A 15,392-nucleotide genomic window follows, 5' to 3' on the forward strand; every position below is an offset into this window, starting at 1 on the left:
AGAGGCTGCAGAGTTTTCTTTGGAAGCATGGGTTGGAGGAGAGACTTTTCCACCACACGAGACCCCAGACCAAGCCCGGGGTTCTCACAGTTCATCAGGTGGGAGGAGGAAAACTTGAGGCAAAGATTCCTCTGAGGAAGGGTTGAAGGGCTGTGTAATAATAGATGAGGGTTAAAAAATTGTCTGAAAGACAAGAAGTGTGGTCCCTGCACAGATTGGTGGGTCCTGGGAGGGCCTTGCTGCTGCTCCAGAACTGTATTTAAACCTCAAGCCATTGGGCTGATCAGCTGTAATTAAAGGAGAGATGCTTCAAATGACTTTCACAAGAGAAGTTATCCCAAACACTATCCATCATTTCACTTTGGAGGGGCGTGATTGATTTTCACCCTTCCCTTTAGGGAGAGCCAGGATCAACATGAACTTTGGTCTTGCTCTTAGGTCTTAATAACCTTTGAGTAGATCTGTCCAGCCATGAGATGTCCACAATTGCCTTTTCTCCAAGCCTGGAGTGGCTCCAGGGCAGCAGGAGCAGCTGGGCTACAGCAGAGTTATCTCTGTGCTCACTGAGCACCAGGCAACCCCACTGCACTAAGGCAAATTCTGGGCCTTTAATTATTAGCCAAGCAGGGAAGCACTGCTCTGTCTTTAAAGCAATCTGTGTCTGTTTAAAGGGAAAAACAAAGCTTTGAAATCAGAGATTTAGAAGGGGGGAGAAAAAAACTGAGCTCAAAATGATTCCGTTGGTCAGTGGCATCTCTTTGAACCAAAAGTTTTTTTGGGAAAAAAAAAAATCCATCCCTCTTGTCCCTCCTCTGAAAATCAGTCCTTGGGGGTGTCAGGGCTCCCCTTCATTGGAGGGAACTGCAGAGAGGGGAGGTAGGGGTGCCTCAAAGGAAAACTTCCTGGAAGCTGCTGGACCGCTGCCTCCATCACCTCCCAAGCTCTCTGACACCCAGATATCTTGCCCCAAAGCCATGACCAGCAAGCTTTTTCATTTTTCATCAAGCATGTAAGATAATACCTATATTAATATCTGCACCCAACAAGACACACATCTAAATCTGAAAGCTGCACAGCAGAGGGGCTCAGGAGATCAAAGGTTCTTCTGCCTTCCTTGAAGTTGTGCTTGAACCAAACAACTATTGTTTTCAAACCCTGCATTTTATTCAAAGCTCAGTTGGAGCTGATGCCTTGCCTGTTTATTTTCAGTTGCCAGTGGTTTGTCTGCACCCAAAATAAGACTTTTCTTAATCCTTTCTGTGCAACATCACTCGAGGAATGGAAGCCATACGTGTCCCCATGCCAGCCTCCATGCACAGTCCCAAGCTGCATTTTGGGGATGTGCTTTGAGGTTTTACTGCTGCAATGTCTCAGTGCTGTCGCCAAGTGCTCACCACAGAATTTCCTCTGTTTGCAGGGCCCTGCCAGCAGTGGCCCCACACTCGCTGTAACCTTGTGCAGCTGGGTTTTTAGCACCAAGTCCCATTTCAGGCAGAACCCAATAAAATCATTAGGTGTTACCATATAAATCTCCATCTGCCACGTCACAAGGTGGGTGACATTTCCTGACAGCGTGTTCCATCACCACAGGACCTATTTTTAAAGCACTGATTTAAAGTTGTAATGAATATCAGGGATTAGCATGCTGATGAACCCACTTCTGCCCCAAAACCCCTAAAGCTTTGGACTCTTTTATTCTACTTTTCCTAAGAGGGACTGTGAAACTTTTAAGATTTTTTTATTGGCATGTACCACCTGGCACAGTCCTGCAGTCTCCATTGAGTAGGGACACTTGCCTATTTTCAGCAAGACACTTCAGAGGGTAGAACCCTCCAAGATTGTTATTAAGACTCCATAGTTTTTTCACAAAGAATGGTGAGTGGTTATAAAATTAAAAAATAATCCTGCTGACGGCTCTGGCTGTGGGTTACCCTGTCCCATATCAGACATCAGAGAATCCACATGAGAGAGCTGATGAAAACCAGACTTTTAGGCACACTGAGCAGGTCACTCCTGTGAAGCATCTCAAATTCAGATTCACATTTCTCCTCTGTTTTCTTTCCAAGATGGTCATTTCTTCCCATTGGGTTCACCTGCGTTTACAATACCCCACAAACCTGTCCCAGGCATGTGGGGACAGCTTGGGGTAAGGAGGAGAGGTATCCAGTACACATCAAAGTTTTGTCAACTAAGAAAATGAGAAAATGATGTTTCCAATTTCCTCCAAATGCACTTACTGCTGTCTCAGCAGATTCCTGTCACCCTCTGGGGTGCCAAAACCAACCAGTCCAGTCTGAAAGGAAGATCAAGTGCATCTTTTGCTGTTCTGTAACATGACAGACATTTCTGCAGTTACCTGGCTTCAAATAGGCATCTCCATGAGCAGAAAATGCCCAGCCTAAAGGGATGAGCAGCCTTTGGCTTCAGTAATCGACTGGTGAGATTCGTCATGCCCTTAACAACTCGAGGGCAGGCTCAGCTGCCAACGCAAGGATCCTACTCCTGATTCAAAACATGATGTAATTTAAGAATCAATCATTTTTCCTAGGAAAAAAACAGTTCAGTCTGCATGGCAAGGCTGTATATCTGTGCTGCCACAAGACTTCCCCTGCGTAAAACAGGGAGACCTTTTGACCCGAGGGACTTTGCCTCCTGCGCAGGAAATCAAGAGGGAGCGAAGTTCACTGCGATCGAAATAAATCTTGGCACAAGAGCAGATTTCCACACACTGTATGCAAGAAGGGGGTGCACAGCCCCAGCAGCCCAGAAAATATCTGGTCCAGAAAGACATTTTCACCATGGCTGCAGATTCACGCTGCCTCCAGGCTGTCTCTGAGCAGAAGAAAAGCCACCATGGTGCTCCAATTCGGTGTGGATCGCTAGCAAATCCCCAACCCCAACGTGGCCGTGGTGCCTTTGAGGGCCAGCAGCTAATGGGATTGGTGAGAGCTCTTGGGATATTTGAGGAAAACTGCCTTGGTCCCTGCTGTCCTCAGGCAGCTCCAAGTCTTTGCTGCCAGCAGGAATTTCTACCATGCTGGAGTTTGGTGCCTGGGTCAGCATCTCTGTGTTGTCCCTGTATCCACAGCTGGCCAGATGGGTGCCAAAGGGAAAAAGCCCTGGGAAGAAAAAGGTTTGAGGAGGGGGAAACCAGGATGTGCTCCTCTCTCTTTCCCACCCTGCCACCAGCAGAGCAGAAAGTGAAAAGGCCACGGGTGGTGGGAAAGGAAGTAAGCTTGAGGCACTTGCTGCATTCCCTCTGCATTCCCATGGTGGCTGGAGGTGGGTGAGCAGCAGAGCACCACCACCCCTGGGGACAGGAGCATCTGATCAGCCCCCCAGAATGAGGACAGTTACCCAGAATTTTGGAAACAAAGGCACCATGCAGGGTATCTGGCATTGGCAAGTGACTGAGGGGGGGATTTGTGCCCAAATGCCAGCAGAGCGAAATGGGATGGAGAAGGAGAGCAGTCCCTTTTATCAGCACTGGCTGCTACTTTTCTCACTGTTGGGGTAGAAAGTTGAGCAGCTGCTGCTGCTGGGACTGCAGGAAAGCTTCCCTGGGCCAGTTGGCATGGAGGGAGGGGAGCAGGTCCATCCCTGGGGAGTTCTGGAAGGAGTCTGGCTCTTCTTGTCAGCCGTTTTTATTTTGCTTCCTTTAAAGGCTGGGAGGAAAGAGGGAGGGAGGACCTGAGCAATGTGGTGTAAAAGAAAAAAAAAAAAAAAAAAAAAAGAAGAAAAAAAGGCAAGTTAAAGATGTGAAGTGCCTGGCAGAGACCCAAAGCACAAGAGCACAGAGACCGTGAGAAAAATGTAAGTTTGCTGTCCAACTGGATGGAAATCAGATGTCGCTTGGGACTTCACAGGACTTGCAAATGAATAAAGGAATGGGCAGGAAAGGGGAGAAGATCCAGCCAGGCTGGAGAAGACGAACCAGCAGGGCCTTGATCCCAAAATGGTTAATATCTGTGAGACTTACCCCTACAGGCAGCAGGGACTGTCCTATGGCAGCAGAAATCCTTCACTGACTGCTAAACCAGATCTCCTGAGAATGGAGCATGGAGACTTCAGGGCTTTGATGCTGCAAGCAGCTGAGGAGGAGGAGGGAGTCATGAGGATGGGGAAGAGAGCCTTGCTGGAACACGGGGGAACACAGCTGCTCTAGTGGCACTGGGCAGCTTCCACTGCTGTGCCCAACTCACCTACGTGGCCTGTGTATGCCAGGGCATCTGCTGGGCATGGATGACCCCGAGGTCCAGAGTGGCAGGAGAAGGACAGAGGGCTGGCAGAAGAGGGGGGATGCTCCCTTGGGAAGCTCTACAGCAGGATGGACACAGCTGCCTTTGGAGATCAAGTGACTTTTGCTGTTCCATGTGCAGACCATGGGATACCCCTGGAGACTAAAGGAAGGAGCTGCCCATGCCCGTGCCTTTATTATACACATGCACACACAAATCCTTGAGACACCACTCGATCCAGCATCTCCTGCAGGACCTCCTGTCTGCACCCACCTGCTAAAAGGGGAAACCCATGCAAGAAGCAGCAGGGACAGCCAAAGAAGCCTTTGTGAGCTCTGTATCACCCATGCCAAATAGGGGAAAGCTTAGAGACTTCTATGAACCCCTCGGAGCTGAACCTGGGTGGTGCTGGGCCCTGCCTGTCCTGCACGGAGGCTGAAGGGGTACACCATGATCCATTTTTGGACTGAGAGAGCAGGTCCAGGGCAGGCTCTGCTTGGAAGCACAGTGTTCCTAAAAGCCAGGGAAATCTCAGGAAAACGGGAAGCTGGACAAGACAAACGCAGATCTGAACCAATGTGGTTAATCAAACGTTCCCCCCTTATTGGAGATAAGATGGTAGTTTATATAAGCTTCTACATAGTTTACAGTTACAAAGGCACTCTGATTGGCAAGCTAACATTGTTTACCTTTGCCTTCAGGTGGCTAAACTTTTCGCACTGCAGCTCTGCTCTAATTCATGCTCGGATAGCTGATTACTTTGTAGTTACCTTAACACAATTTCTGTCTGCACCACAGCTGAATTCTCACTGCATCGAAGCCTTCGAGGCCCCACCAAGGCTGAGGGGTGGCTCAAACCTCATTCCAAACATAAACCATGCCCTCTGTCTCTCAGAAATTCAACAGTTCCTAGCGGCCCTTTCCATGCACCAGGCTCAGCCTGCCAGGCAGGCACACACAGAAAAAGCCTGTCCTTGCTATTTCCCAGCAGCTCGCTGTGGGAAGCCCATTCCTGCTCGCCCTGGGCTGGCTGTCACCATGGGCTGGGCACAGAGCCACCGTGGAGCCCCACAGGAGCTCCCAGGAGGAAACCAAGTCGTGCTCCTTGCACAGGAGCCTGGGTGAAGAGCTGGGAATGCCGAGCAGGACGGCTGCTGCCCCAAAATGCTCCCAGCAGAGCTGGTTGTGGGGCCAGGGCGCTGAGCTGCCCTCCCTCTGTTGGTGCAGTGCCCTTGGAGGAGATTCCAGCCCTCTCCAGCGAGGTTCAAGATGCTGGAGGTGGCTGGGGAGGCACTGGGGAGATGGGAACACGCAGAAATATTCGGAGAGGGCAGGCAAGCCCCAGCTGCAGCCGATGGAACCATGAGGGCAGCGTGAATCCTTAAGGGAAAAAAGCCCAAAAACCGACAAATCCCCCCAAAACCACCATGGGAACACGCTCAGAGCATCTTTGTGACCTCGCCTGGGGATGTCTGAGCTCGGGGCTCCCTCTAGAGGGTTTTGCACAGCGAATGGCCACGGCCTTGGGAAGGGCAAGGATGGGGCTCCAGGCCTGAGGAGCACCCCCAAAGTGCCCTGAGACACCGAGGGTGTGCAAGGAATGCTCACACCTGTTATGTGTAGGAAATATAATTTCATTCCTTGTATGAAATATGGAATATTGGATACTTGTTAGATTATGCCCGTTGTATTAGTTCTCCCCTTTGCAGGCGAGACTGGGTGTATATTGGAAACTGATTTGCAATTAAAAGGATTGGCTCGGCCAGGAGATGGGCCGTGTCCAGACTCCCATCGGGACTCCAGGTGTTGGTCATCGGGTGCTGATCATCCCATAAACAGCCCGAGATGGATCTCATGGAAATCCTCAGACAGATCCATGTGAATGCAGCCTTCCTGTAAAATCTCATCAGGAATTCACCTACTCCGGACACTGAATTATTTCTCCTCATCACCAAAAAAAGGAAAATATTATTAACCTATAGACTCTGAATAGAAGAAAAGACTGATTGCTGAAATCTTGGCCCCAGGCGGAATTTTCCCTATAAAATCCACATGTGCCAGGATGGAGGTGTGTGGGCACAGAGGAAAACCTCTGCTGAGGCTGACTCCTTGTGGCACACCCAGGGCAGACCCCGGGCTCGGCTCTGTCTTTTTCCATGGCTGGCTAGATAGAATTTAACCGCTAATGAAATTAATTTTTATTTTTAATCTGGCTGAATAAATTCCCATTTATAACACACAGATCATTTCACCAAGCAGGATTTGGGGACAGGGATGCTGGAAGTGACTTTGTGCAGAGCTGAATCCAAGCCTGGAAATCCTGCTGAGGGCTTGGAACCATTTGGGGCCAAGCAGCACATGCTGGGTGAGAGCAGGACTGTGAGCAGGAGCTGCTCACCTCGGGGCAGCAGAGCTTGGGGCAGGGGCTGCCAGCAGGAGACACGTCCCAGCAGGAAGGTCTGTCCTAGGGTGACGTTATGGGGTTTGTGTCTCCAATCCTGTGTTCTGTTTATGCCTGATATTCTGTTCTGTACTTTCAGAACTGACTCTGAAAGTGAAGGTTTGTTTTGCCTTGTTATCAGCCGGCTCACCTCCCACCATGGTCTGCTGGCTAGAAAAGGCTGGTGCTGGCTTGGCTTGCTTGCTTTGCTTTTTGCTTTGCTTGCTTCTGCTTTTGCCTTTGCTTCCTAGTGAGTTTAGCCAAGCAGTCCAGTTCTTTCCCTGGACCCTTTCCTTTCCCTTTCCCTTTTCCTGAATACCATCCAAGCTGCTCCAGACTGGGACCTGGAAATACCAAGGAACACCCAGAGCCTGCATTTTGTCATCTGCAGCAGCCATCCCCAGTGCCCAGACCCAGGAGAGATTTTCTGGATTTGTTCATCTCTTCAGAGTGGTGAAAGTGTTTTGTGGTCATCTGGTGTTGTTAATTTTTTGTGGTGCTGGGGAGTGCTTTGTTTGTTAAATAAACAGGTTCTTTTCCACTTCTCTCAGAGGAAATTTTTTCCCAAACCAGGTGGGTGGGGAGGGGCCATGGGGGTTTGTTTTCTAGGGGCTCCTTCCAGAGGGTTTTCCCCAAATTTGCCCTAAACTAGGACAAGGTCCTAGACACCAGGATGAGCCTCTCGTCAGAGCAGGAGCAGCCTTGGAGGAAAACCCAGCCAGGCACCCCTGGGGCAGCTCAGCACGGACAGGCTGCTCCTGGCTGGGGGTGCTGGCAGGGATTTGCTGTCACAGACTGCTCTGCCACCAAAAAGGCATTTTCACCCCTGCTTGACAGCCCTCTGAGATATTTTGTCATAAAGGGTGATTGTAAAGCTTAAAGTTTTCTTGCTAATAACTTAGTTACAGCCCAGACTGCCCAAAGCAATGAGGAACTTCAAACACATTAAAAAAAAAAAAAAAAAAAAAAAAAAAAAAAAAAAAAAGATGTTAGCCATGTTAGCTCATCCTTGAGGGTTTAATTAGAGCAGCTGCAGGGGCAGGCTGGCAGGTGGGCAGGTGGGCAGCATCTCACAGCTTTGGGAGGGAGTTGTGCTCTCCAACTCTCAGGCCGAAATCACAAACAGAAAGAGGTCACACAACAAAAAAGAGCACCAGGAAAGAGCTTTTGGGCGCTTTTAAGTTTTCCTTGCACAAAATGGTTTGAGGTCTAAACACATGGAGCTGTAGGGAACCTGAAATTGTCCCCAGGCCCTTTGACAAAGGGCTCTGCTCAGCTGTGGGAGCAATGCCCAGCTCAGCTGTGCCCAGCTGTGAGAGCAAGGCTCCTGCTTTCTGTCTGCATACACATTCCAGCTGCCCTGTCCCCTCCAGAAGGGACAGGAGAAAGCTGGAAAAAGAAGCACCACAAGCAGCTGCACTCCCTTCTAATGCCCACTTTTTCTGCAGGTGAGACAAATCTTCTCAGTGCAAACCCTGGGAGAAGACAAGCAGGATCCTGCTCAGTGCCTACCTAAGGTGTAAGCACCTACAGCTAAAGCCAAAATGCTCTTGAAAGGAAAGTCATCGTTATTAACTGAATATTCCCCACTGGAAGGGTGCTCAGACACTGGAACAGGCTGCTCAGGGATCTGGTAGAATCACTATCCTTGGAAATGTTTAAAAAATGCATTGATGTGGCACCTGGGGACACGGTTTAGTGCTGGGCTGGGTTCGTGGCTGGGCTCGGTGATCTCACAGGTCTTTTCCCACTCCAGCAATTCTGTGATTCTGTGATTCCAGGACACAGCTGGTCCCCAGGCCGGTCCCCTGGCTCGCCTTCACTAGATGGTGCTCTACACCCTCCCAAGAAATGCCTTTTACAGCCAGAGCCCTTTTCTCTCCTGCTGCATTTCCAGCTGCAGCCTCGGCTGGGAGGAGAAGGGATATTCTCCTGTCCGGGGGATGCTTTCTGCAGGATGGGCAGTGGGGTTTGGAGAACCCCAGGCTGTGCTGAAATGCAGTAGGAAATGCATCGAGAAAGAGGAGGAGGCTGAGCAGATGGAGCAAAAGGCACCATCATTCCCCCTGCCTGGGAGATCCCTGTTTGCACTGATTTGCCCCCACGGAGCAATCGTGTCCTGGCAGAGGATGTCCAAGCTTTCCCTCACCAGGACGTGGCTGAAGGAGGAAAATTTTCCCCTCTTTTTTGAAAAACTCCTTGGAAGCTTTGTGGGCAAACACTTCCAAAAACATCCTGGGAGCCCCAGCACCCCAGCAGCACCCGTGGCTCCTCCATCACCCCTTGGAAAGCCAAGGGCCGGCCCAGGCAGCCCTGCCCTGCCACGGGCTTTTCTGTCAGATAAAAAGAACCCTGTGTGGGGCTGCAGAGAGCTGGGGGCTGAGTGCCAGCTCTGCCCTGGCAGCACCAGACACACTGCAGCTCCCTCCTGGCACCCACGGGCAGGATGCCTCTTTGGGACCCTGGCAAAAAAAGCTCTTAAGCGGCGCTTGTCAGCCAACAGATAAACACACTTGCAGTTAAAAGTGTGTTCATCACCCTCTGATGGGGAATATGGCATGTGTTTATGTACAGCTGGGAAGTGGAGAGGCTTTCTGAGAGCTGCCCAGGGACACAGACGGGCTGCTCTGGCTGGAAAAGGGATTTTCAAGTTTTTTTTGCCTGAATATCCTGTATTTGCTTTGCAAAGTCTGTGTGGGGGGTCTCATCGTGAAGCCTCTGACCCGTGAGTTAGCCAATGGCTTTTTGCATTTGTTGCTCTTTTTGAAGCCTGTCCAACCCCCCGTGGCGAAGACAGAAAACATTGCCCGAGGACAAGCCTTTCCTGAAATCCAGTTTTGCAGGGCAAAACCCCCAGAGAGGTTTGTACACTGTCATGGATGCCTTCAGTGCACACAGCCTCTCCTTTGGAAGCTGTCAAGAGGTTTTGGGGGATCTTCTCTGCTTTACACACGCTGGTGGGAAAGCCTGAGCACAGAGCTTGGCTTTGCAGGAGTCACGAGCCAGGCCTCTTCCCACACGTGGCATTTTGGGCACTGCCACCCTCCCAGATTCATTAGAATCATTTCAGTGTAACAAAAGAATCAGGCCCAGCCTTAGAGACATCTCAAGCCAAATTCTCAAGCCAGATCACTGCTGCCCGTGGGGGAATGAGATTGTTTCCACAGGCTTTCAGAGCAGCAGGCCCCCGATATTCCCTTGGGTTGGCCACGTCCTCCATGCATTTCCTTAAAGCTGTGGCACCTTCCAGGCCTCTTAAAAAATCATTTCCTGAACATGCAGAGGAGAAACAAGCAAATATTGGGAAGCACGATCAGGATTTCAGGCTGTGATGTCACTTAGCCTTGCCCAGCCTCCAGGCTGGGACCAGAGCATGGATAATGTCTGCTGCTCACAGCAAGAGCTGTCCCAGCAGAAGAGCTTTGATTTGTGATCCATCAGTGCTGAAAGGCAGCAGATCCCATCCGGGCTGAGGAAATGAGCTGCCTTTCTACCAGAAGAGGGCAAAGGGATAAAATGATTCTTGTTTCACCAGCTCAGTTGGAGTAATGTTGTTGTCGAGGCAGGACAGGAATGAAGAGAACTCTGACTCGGAAGGCTGTTGAGAGTAAACTCCTTTATTCAAAATGCACCACTCTTTTATACAGAGCTCCACAAGGATCAAATCCATTGGTTCTGAAGTGAAAACAACCCACCACCATTGGTGCAAAGTGATGCACAGTGATAGAACTTAACTATAAACAATGTGAAAAACAAGAGAGATAAAGAATTATTTACATTCTTTCCCAGCTCTTTCCCAGGCCTCTTCCTGGACAGAAACTCTCCATTTCTTCCTTTGACTGAATCTGAGTCCCACAGAGTAATTTCCCTGACCATCTCCATCCCAGTGCTGCTCCAGTCCTGCCTCCCACCAAGTGTTTTTTTGCTTTTTGAGAGACATTTGAAGATCAGGGGGTTTCTAGAGGGGTGTGAGGAGATGAGTAATGAGGAAACAGCATTCAGGAGGTTGCTGGGGCCAGTGAGGAAGCCCAACCCTTTATGCCAAGCCTTGCATCTTTTGAGAGGCTCAACCACTTCTGCATCTGGACAGCATCAGTGGAAGAGGGAGAGAAATGGAAGCTTCTTTTCCCCCATGGGCTTCTCTGAGCCACACATCAAAGGCAGCACCATGGGAAACCCCACAAGTGTGTCTCCTCCTTGAGATGCTCTAGGGCTTCCTAATGTGGATTTTCTTTATGCCAGCCCCAAGTCCCAGTCTAGATATGAGTTTTTTCCTGCCCCCAGGCACTGGATAGCCCCAGGGTCTGGTTGAGGTGCTGAAGTTGCTGCTGCCCATTCAGCAGCACACCTGCAATCCCTGAATGGGTGGGAGCAAAGTGTTTTTAAACTTACCACTGGAGATTTTTGGTAGGGCTGAAGCTCATCTCCTAAGAGCTTGAGTTTCATGTAGCACGAGGGCTGGTGTCAGCCAGCCCCAGGACACCTGGTGCTGCTCACTTCCTCCCTTTTAACAGAATGAAACATAGAAGGGTTCATTAATATTGAAAAAAAACCCCATCTCCCTGCACCCTCATGCCTGTGGAGATCATCTCAGCTGCCTGCAGCAAGCTCTCTGCACCCACCAGTGGATGCCCACTGCCCTCAGTGTCCAGGCAGATTCAAACTTGGCTGGGTTTTAGCTCAGCCTTTGTGGAGTGGTGCTGGGGCTGGGCTGCAATTCCTGACTGCTTAAGGAGCACACATTTGTGACTCTCAGCATATATATATATATATATATATATATATATATGCCCTCGGGGAGAGCCCCAGGGCCAGGTTTTCAGGCAGAGAATGGGGTGGTGAGCAGGGCTGGCATCCCACACAGGACCATGGGCACAGCATCTGAGTGAGGTCACCAGGCCAGGATCAAGGGCATTTTTGGGATGGCTTTTTGCTTTGTTTCAGCTTCTCCCTGCCCAAGCTGATAACATGCAGCTGATCCTGCACTCAATAACCTGCTGCAGAGAGCAAAGGAATCCACAGGCAGCCGTGGCTGGCTCTGCAGGGTTTGGATTTGCTGCAGGATCCGTGTCCCCACTGCCACTGTAGTTCCTCAGCCTGGCAGCAGCTGTGTGACCAAATTTCCCAAAGGGCAGCAGGGATCCTCCCTGCCCTCAGCCTGGAATATGGGCAGGAGCACCACAGCAGTGCTGGAAATAAAGGAAAAAGGATCAGATGCTGCACAAGTCCTGACCCCGTTCCTACCCTGCCTGCAGATGTTCTGTGGTAATCTGTGATAATTCTCAGATGCTTCCTTTACATTTTCCCAGCCAGGCACCAACATCCCTGCCACCACCCCGTCTCCCTGTCTCCTCAGGAGTGTCCTCAAGGAGCACCTTTGCATTTGGCTGAACAAGATGTTCTTGTCTGAGGAACCACAACAGTGTTTTTCCTGGTTTTCCATCTATCCTATTAAACCACACCAGCAGCTTTTCTTCCCACTATTTTGAGTAGGATACACTCCTCTGGCTAGTGTTGTGTGGACAGTATATCCCTCGTTTCCTATCACCTTTTGGCCAGGTGAGCTCCAACTTCTTGGCCAAAGGCCTTCAAGACCCTCACTTCCCAAAGAGGAGGGAGGAAACAGCATCCTTGTGTGGCTATTCAAGGGCTTTGAGTCCAATTTTCCAGCAGGGAAGGCCCATGGAGCCATTCCCCCTGCCAATGGCTGTTCTGAGCAGTGCCCCAGCTCTGCTGGGAGCAGGGTCAGGCTCTGGGGCTGCTCCAGCATTTTTTTCCCACATGTTCAGCCCATGCATGAGTCCTGCCCCAGCCCACAAGCCTTTGCTGGGATGCCTTTGACAGAGGGAGTGAGCTGATCTCCCGACAGGGGCTGTCCCAGCAGATAAAATAAATATTTAGCTGGAGAACATCTAACAGTTTTCAAAGAGCTCAGGATGGCCCGGCGTGTTTAGACTGTGTGCACAGCAAAGGGCATTGCTGTCTTTAATCATCCCTGTATGTATTCCATGCTTTTATCTGCACTTCTTCCCAGTCCTCCACAGAGAGGTTTGTCCTGTTCATCTCTGCATCCCAGATAAGGAAATGGGGGTGCTGGGGGTGCCATGTTTAGAGCCACCCTTCCTTGTGTTCCCTGTCCAAGGCTCCTCCGACAAGGTGACATGAGAAGTGTTTTCCTGTTTTCCTGTTTTCCTGTTTTCCTGTATTCCTGTTTTTCTTTTTTCCTGTTTTCCTGTTTTTCTGTATTCTGGTTTTCCTGTTATCCTGTTTTTCTGGTTTTCCTGTTCTCCTGTTTTTCTGTTTTCCTCTTTTCCTGTATTCCTCTTTTCCTGTTTTCCTGTTTTCCTGTTTTCCTGTTTTCCTGTTTTTCTGTTTTCCTGTTTTTCTGTTTTCCTGTTTTCCTGTTTTTCTGTTTTCCTGTTTTTCTGTTTTCCTGTTTTCCTGTTTTCCTTTTTGCCTGTTTTCCTGTTTTTCTTTTTTCCTGTTTTCCTGTTTCCTGTTTTCTGTTTTCCTGTATTCCTGTTTTCCTGTATTCCTGTTTTCCTGCTGCTGGTGCCACTTGTGCCCATAACTCAGCAGCAATCCCTGTGTCCCACTGTGCCCCTGGATGCAGCCAGGAGAGAGGTTTTTACAAAGTGGAATTGCAGATGAAAATCAGTGCTGGTCTCTGTCCTGGTGCTTTGCATCGTGGACTAACATCTCTTTTCTCTCAGCTTTATTTACTTATTACTCCATTTCACAGATGTTTTAATATAAAGTAATTAGTCCTGAGGGTGACATTAAGGCAAGAACAAATCAGGCTGCAAGGCAATGTCTCCCCTGCCTGGGTGCTTGGTTTTTGGGAGCCCAGCGGGCGAGGCTCCTGCCTGGGCTCTGTACCAAGAGCATCACGAGGGGGTGCAGTTTTTGGGGGTGTGGGCAGGATGAAGTGCAGGGAGCTCTGCTTGGAGCAAGCTCCTGCTGCTGGGAGGTGTCCAAGGAAGCTGCCCCAGCCCCAGCCTCCCATCAGCTCTCACCATGGCTGAAGAGGAGCCAGCTGAGCCCTAAGGCAAGAAATGAAGCATGGTTTTCTCTGGAAGCTGTGTGGGCTTTAATAAGAGCCTGACTCAGGGTCTTATAACCTCTTTTTTTTTTTTTTTTAGAGGAATTCCTTTTGAATTAACACATTCGCTTTCCCAGTTCAAATGCATATTTCCCTTGCCCCACAGCTTCTCCCATGCAGCATTCTTTTGAATCAGATTTTCACAGAAATTTTACTGAAAACAACAGCCTAGCAGCCTCAGAAATGTCCAGCCCAGCCAGTACATCCCTAAGGAAAAGCTGTGATGAACTGATGGGTCATTCCCAGAGGGAGCTGGCCCCAGACTGGGGAAGGAGCATCCCCACACAGAATTAAAGTTGTCTACCCAGTGGTGTTTTACAGATCACTCTGCTTTTCCCTTTTTCTCTGCAGAGGTGGGAAGTGTAAACCCAGATTTTGTATCAGAAAGCAAAATAAACCTTTGTGTCCCGGGAACCTCATCACACCTGGCTTTGCCAGCCCCATCCATCTCCAGCCCTCGTGTCCAGGGCACTTGGGTCACATCCCAAGCTGGGCTACAAGGCACATGAACCTTTTCAGAACCACTTTTCCACAAATTAAACTTATTTTTCAGACCTTGCCTTCTAAAGGCCACCAGCTTTCCAAGAAATTTTAAATCCTCTAAAATTCACCCAAATCCCATAATCCCTAATGGAAACAAAGGCTGGACTGATTTTTTTTGTTGTTGTTTTTTTGCTAAAAGGTTGGCAGGCTTCCAGCTTTCTGAAATGCCTCTCTGCTGAAAGGAAGATCTTTTGTAGGCAAAATCATGTACACTGGTGGTTTTGGAAAGACAAGTAAAAAATGAGGCATTTCAGGAAAAAAAAAAAAAGCCTTTACAAATGGTCTTGAAGCTATCTTTATCCCCAAGTTTGGAAGAGGGAGGGTCACACTTTTTTTTTATCTGCTTCCTCCTGCTGTCCACTGAAAAAGAAAGGGGCAGGTGGTTTATTTTTAGGCTCCTGTTCCTGCTGCAGATGCAAGAAAAGCCATTTTCCCAAAGCTGGCTGGATCTTTGTGTGCTGGGACAGCTGTGGGAACCTCTGTCTGCCCCAGCTGTGAGAAAACAGGGCTCAGAGAGGGTTTTGAGGACCAGGAAATGATTTGTGGGTGGCCAAATGAGGGTTGGGGCAGCTCAGAGTTATCATTGCAGGGCAGTCATCAGGGGCTTTCTCACAGGGAGGATTAAATGGGCGAAAAGGGCCTTGGAGTCTCTCCTCACAGCTGGTTTTGGAGAGGTGAGAGCAGGGGAAGAGCAGCACCCACTGTGCCACCACCTCAAGGTGCCCATGGGGAAGGGGCTGACGTTCCTGAGCTGCTGCTCAGCTCTGGGAGCATCCCAGTCCCTGGTGCCATTGCTCTGCCCAAACCCAAAATAATCTCCTGGGAGAGCAAGGGCCAGTGCTGCACAAAGCCCTCAAGATGTGGGGGCACAGTGGCTCTAGAGAGGCAGGAGGTGCTGTAAATTTGACTCCTTTCCTGCCATTCCTGATCCATGGTTTGCCTCTGCTGCTGCCAGCTGAGGAGGTGTCTGGGTGAGAATGGCTGCCAGCACCCCAAACCCTGTGCCCAGGTGGCAGGGGCCAGGTAAGGGGGTGTCACTTGCAAGGTGAAGCACAGCATCCTTTGGCAC

Source organism: Lonchura striata, chromosome 3 (genome assembly GCF_046129695.1).
Source record: "Lonchura striata isolate bLonStr1 chromosome 3, bLonStr1.mat, whole genome shotgun sequence".
Taxonomy (NCBI): Eukaryota; Metazoa; Chordata; class Aves; order Passeriformes; family Estrildidae; genus Lonchura; species Lonchura striata.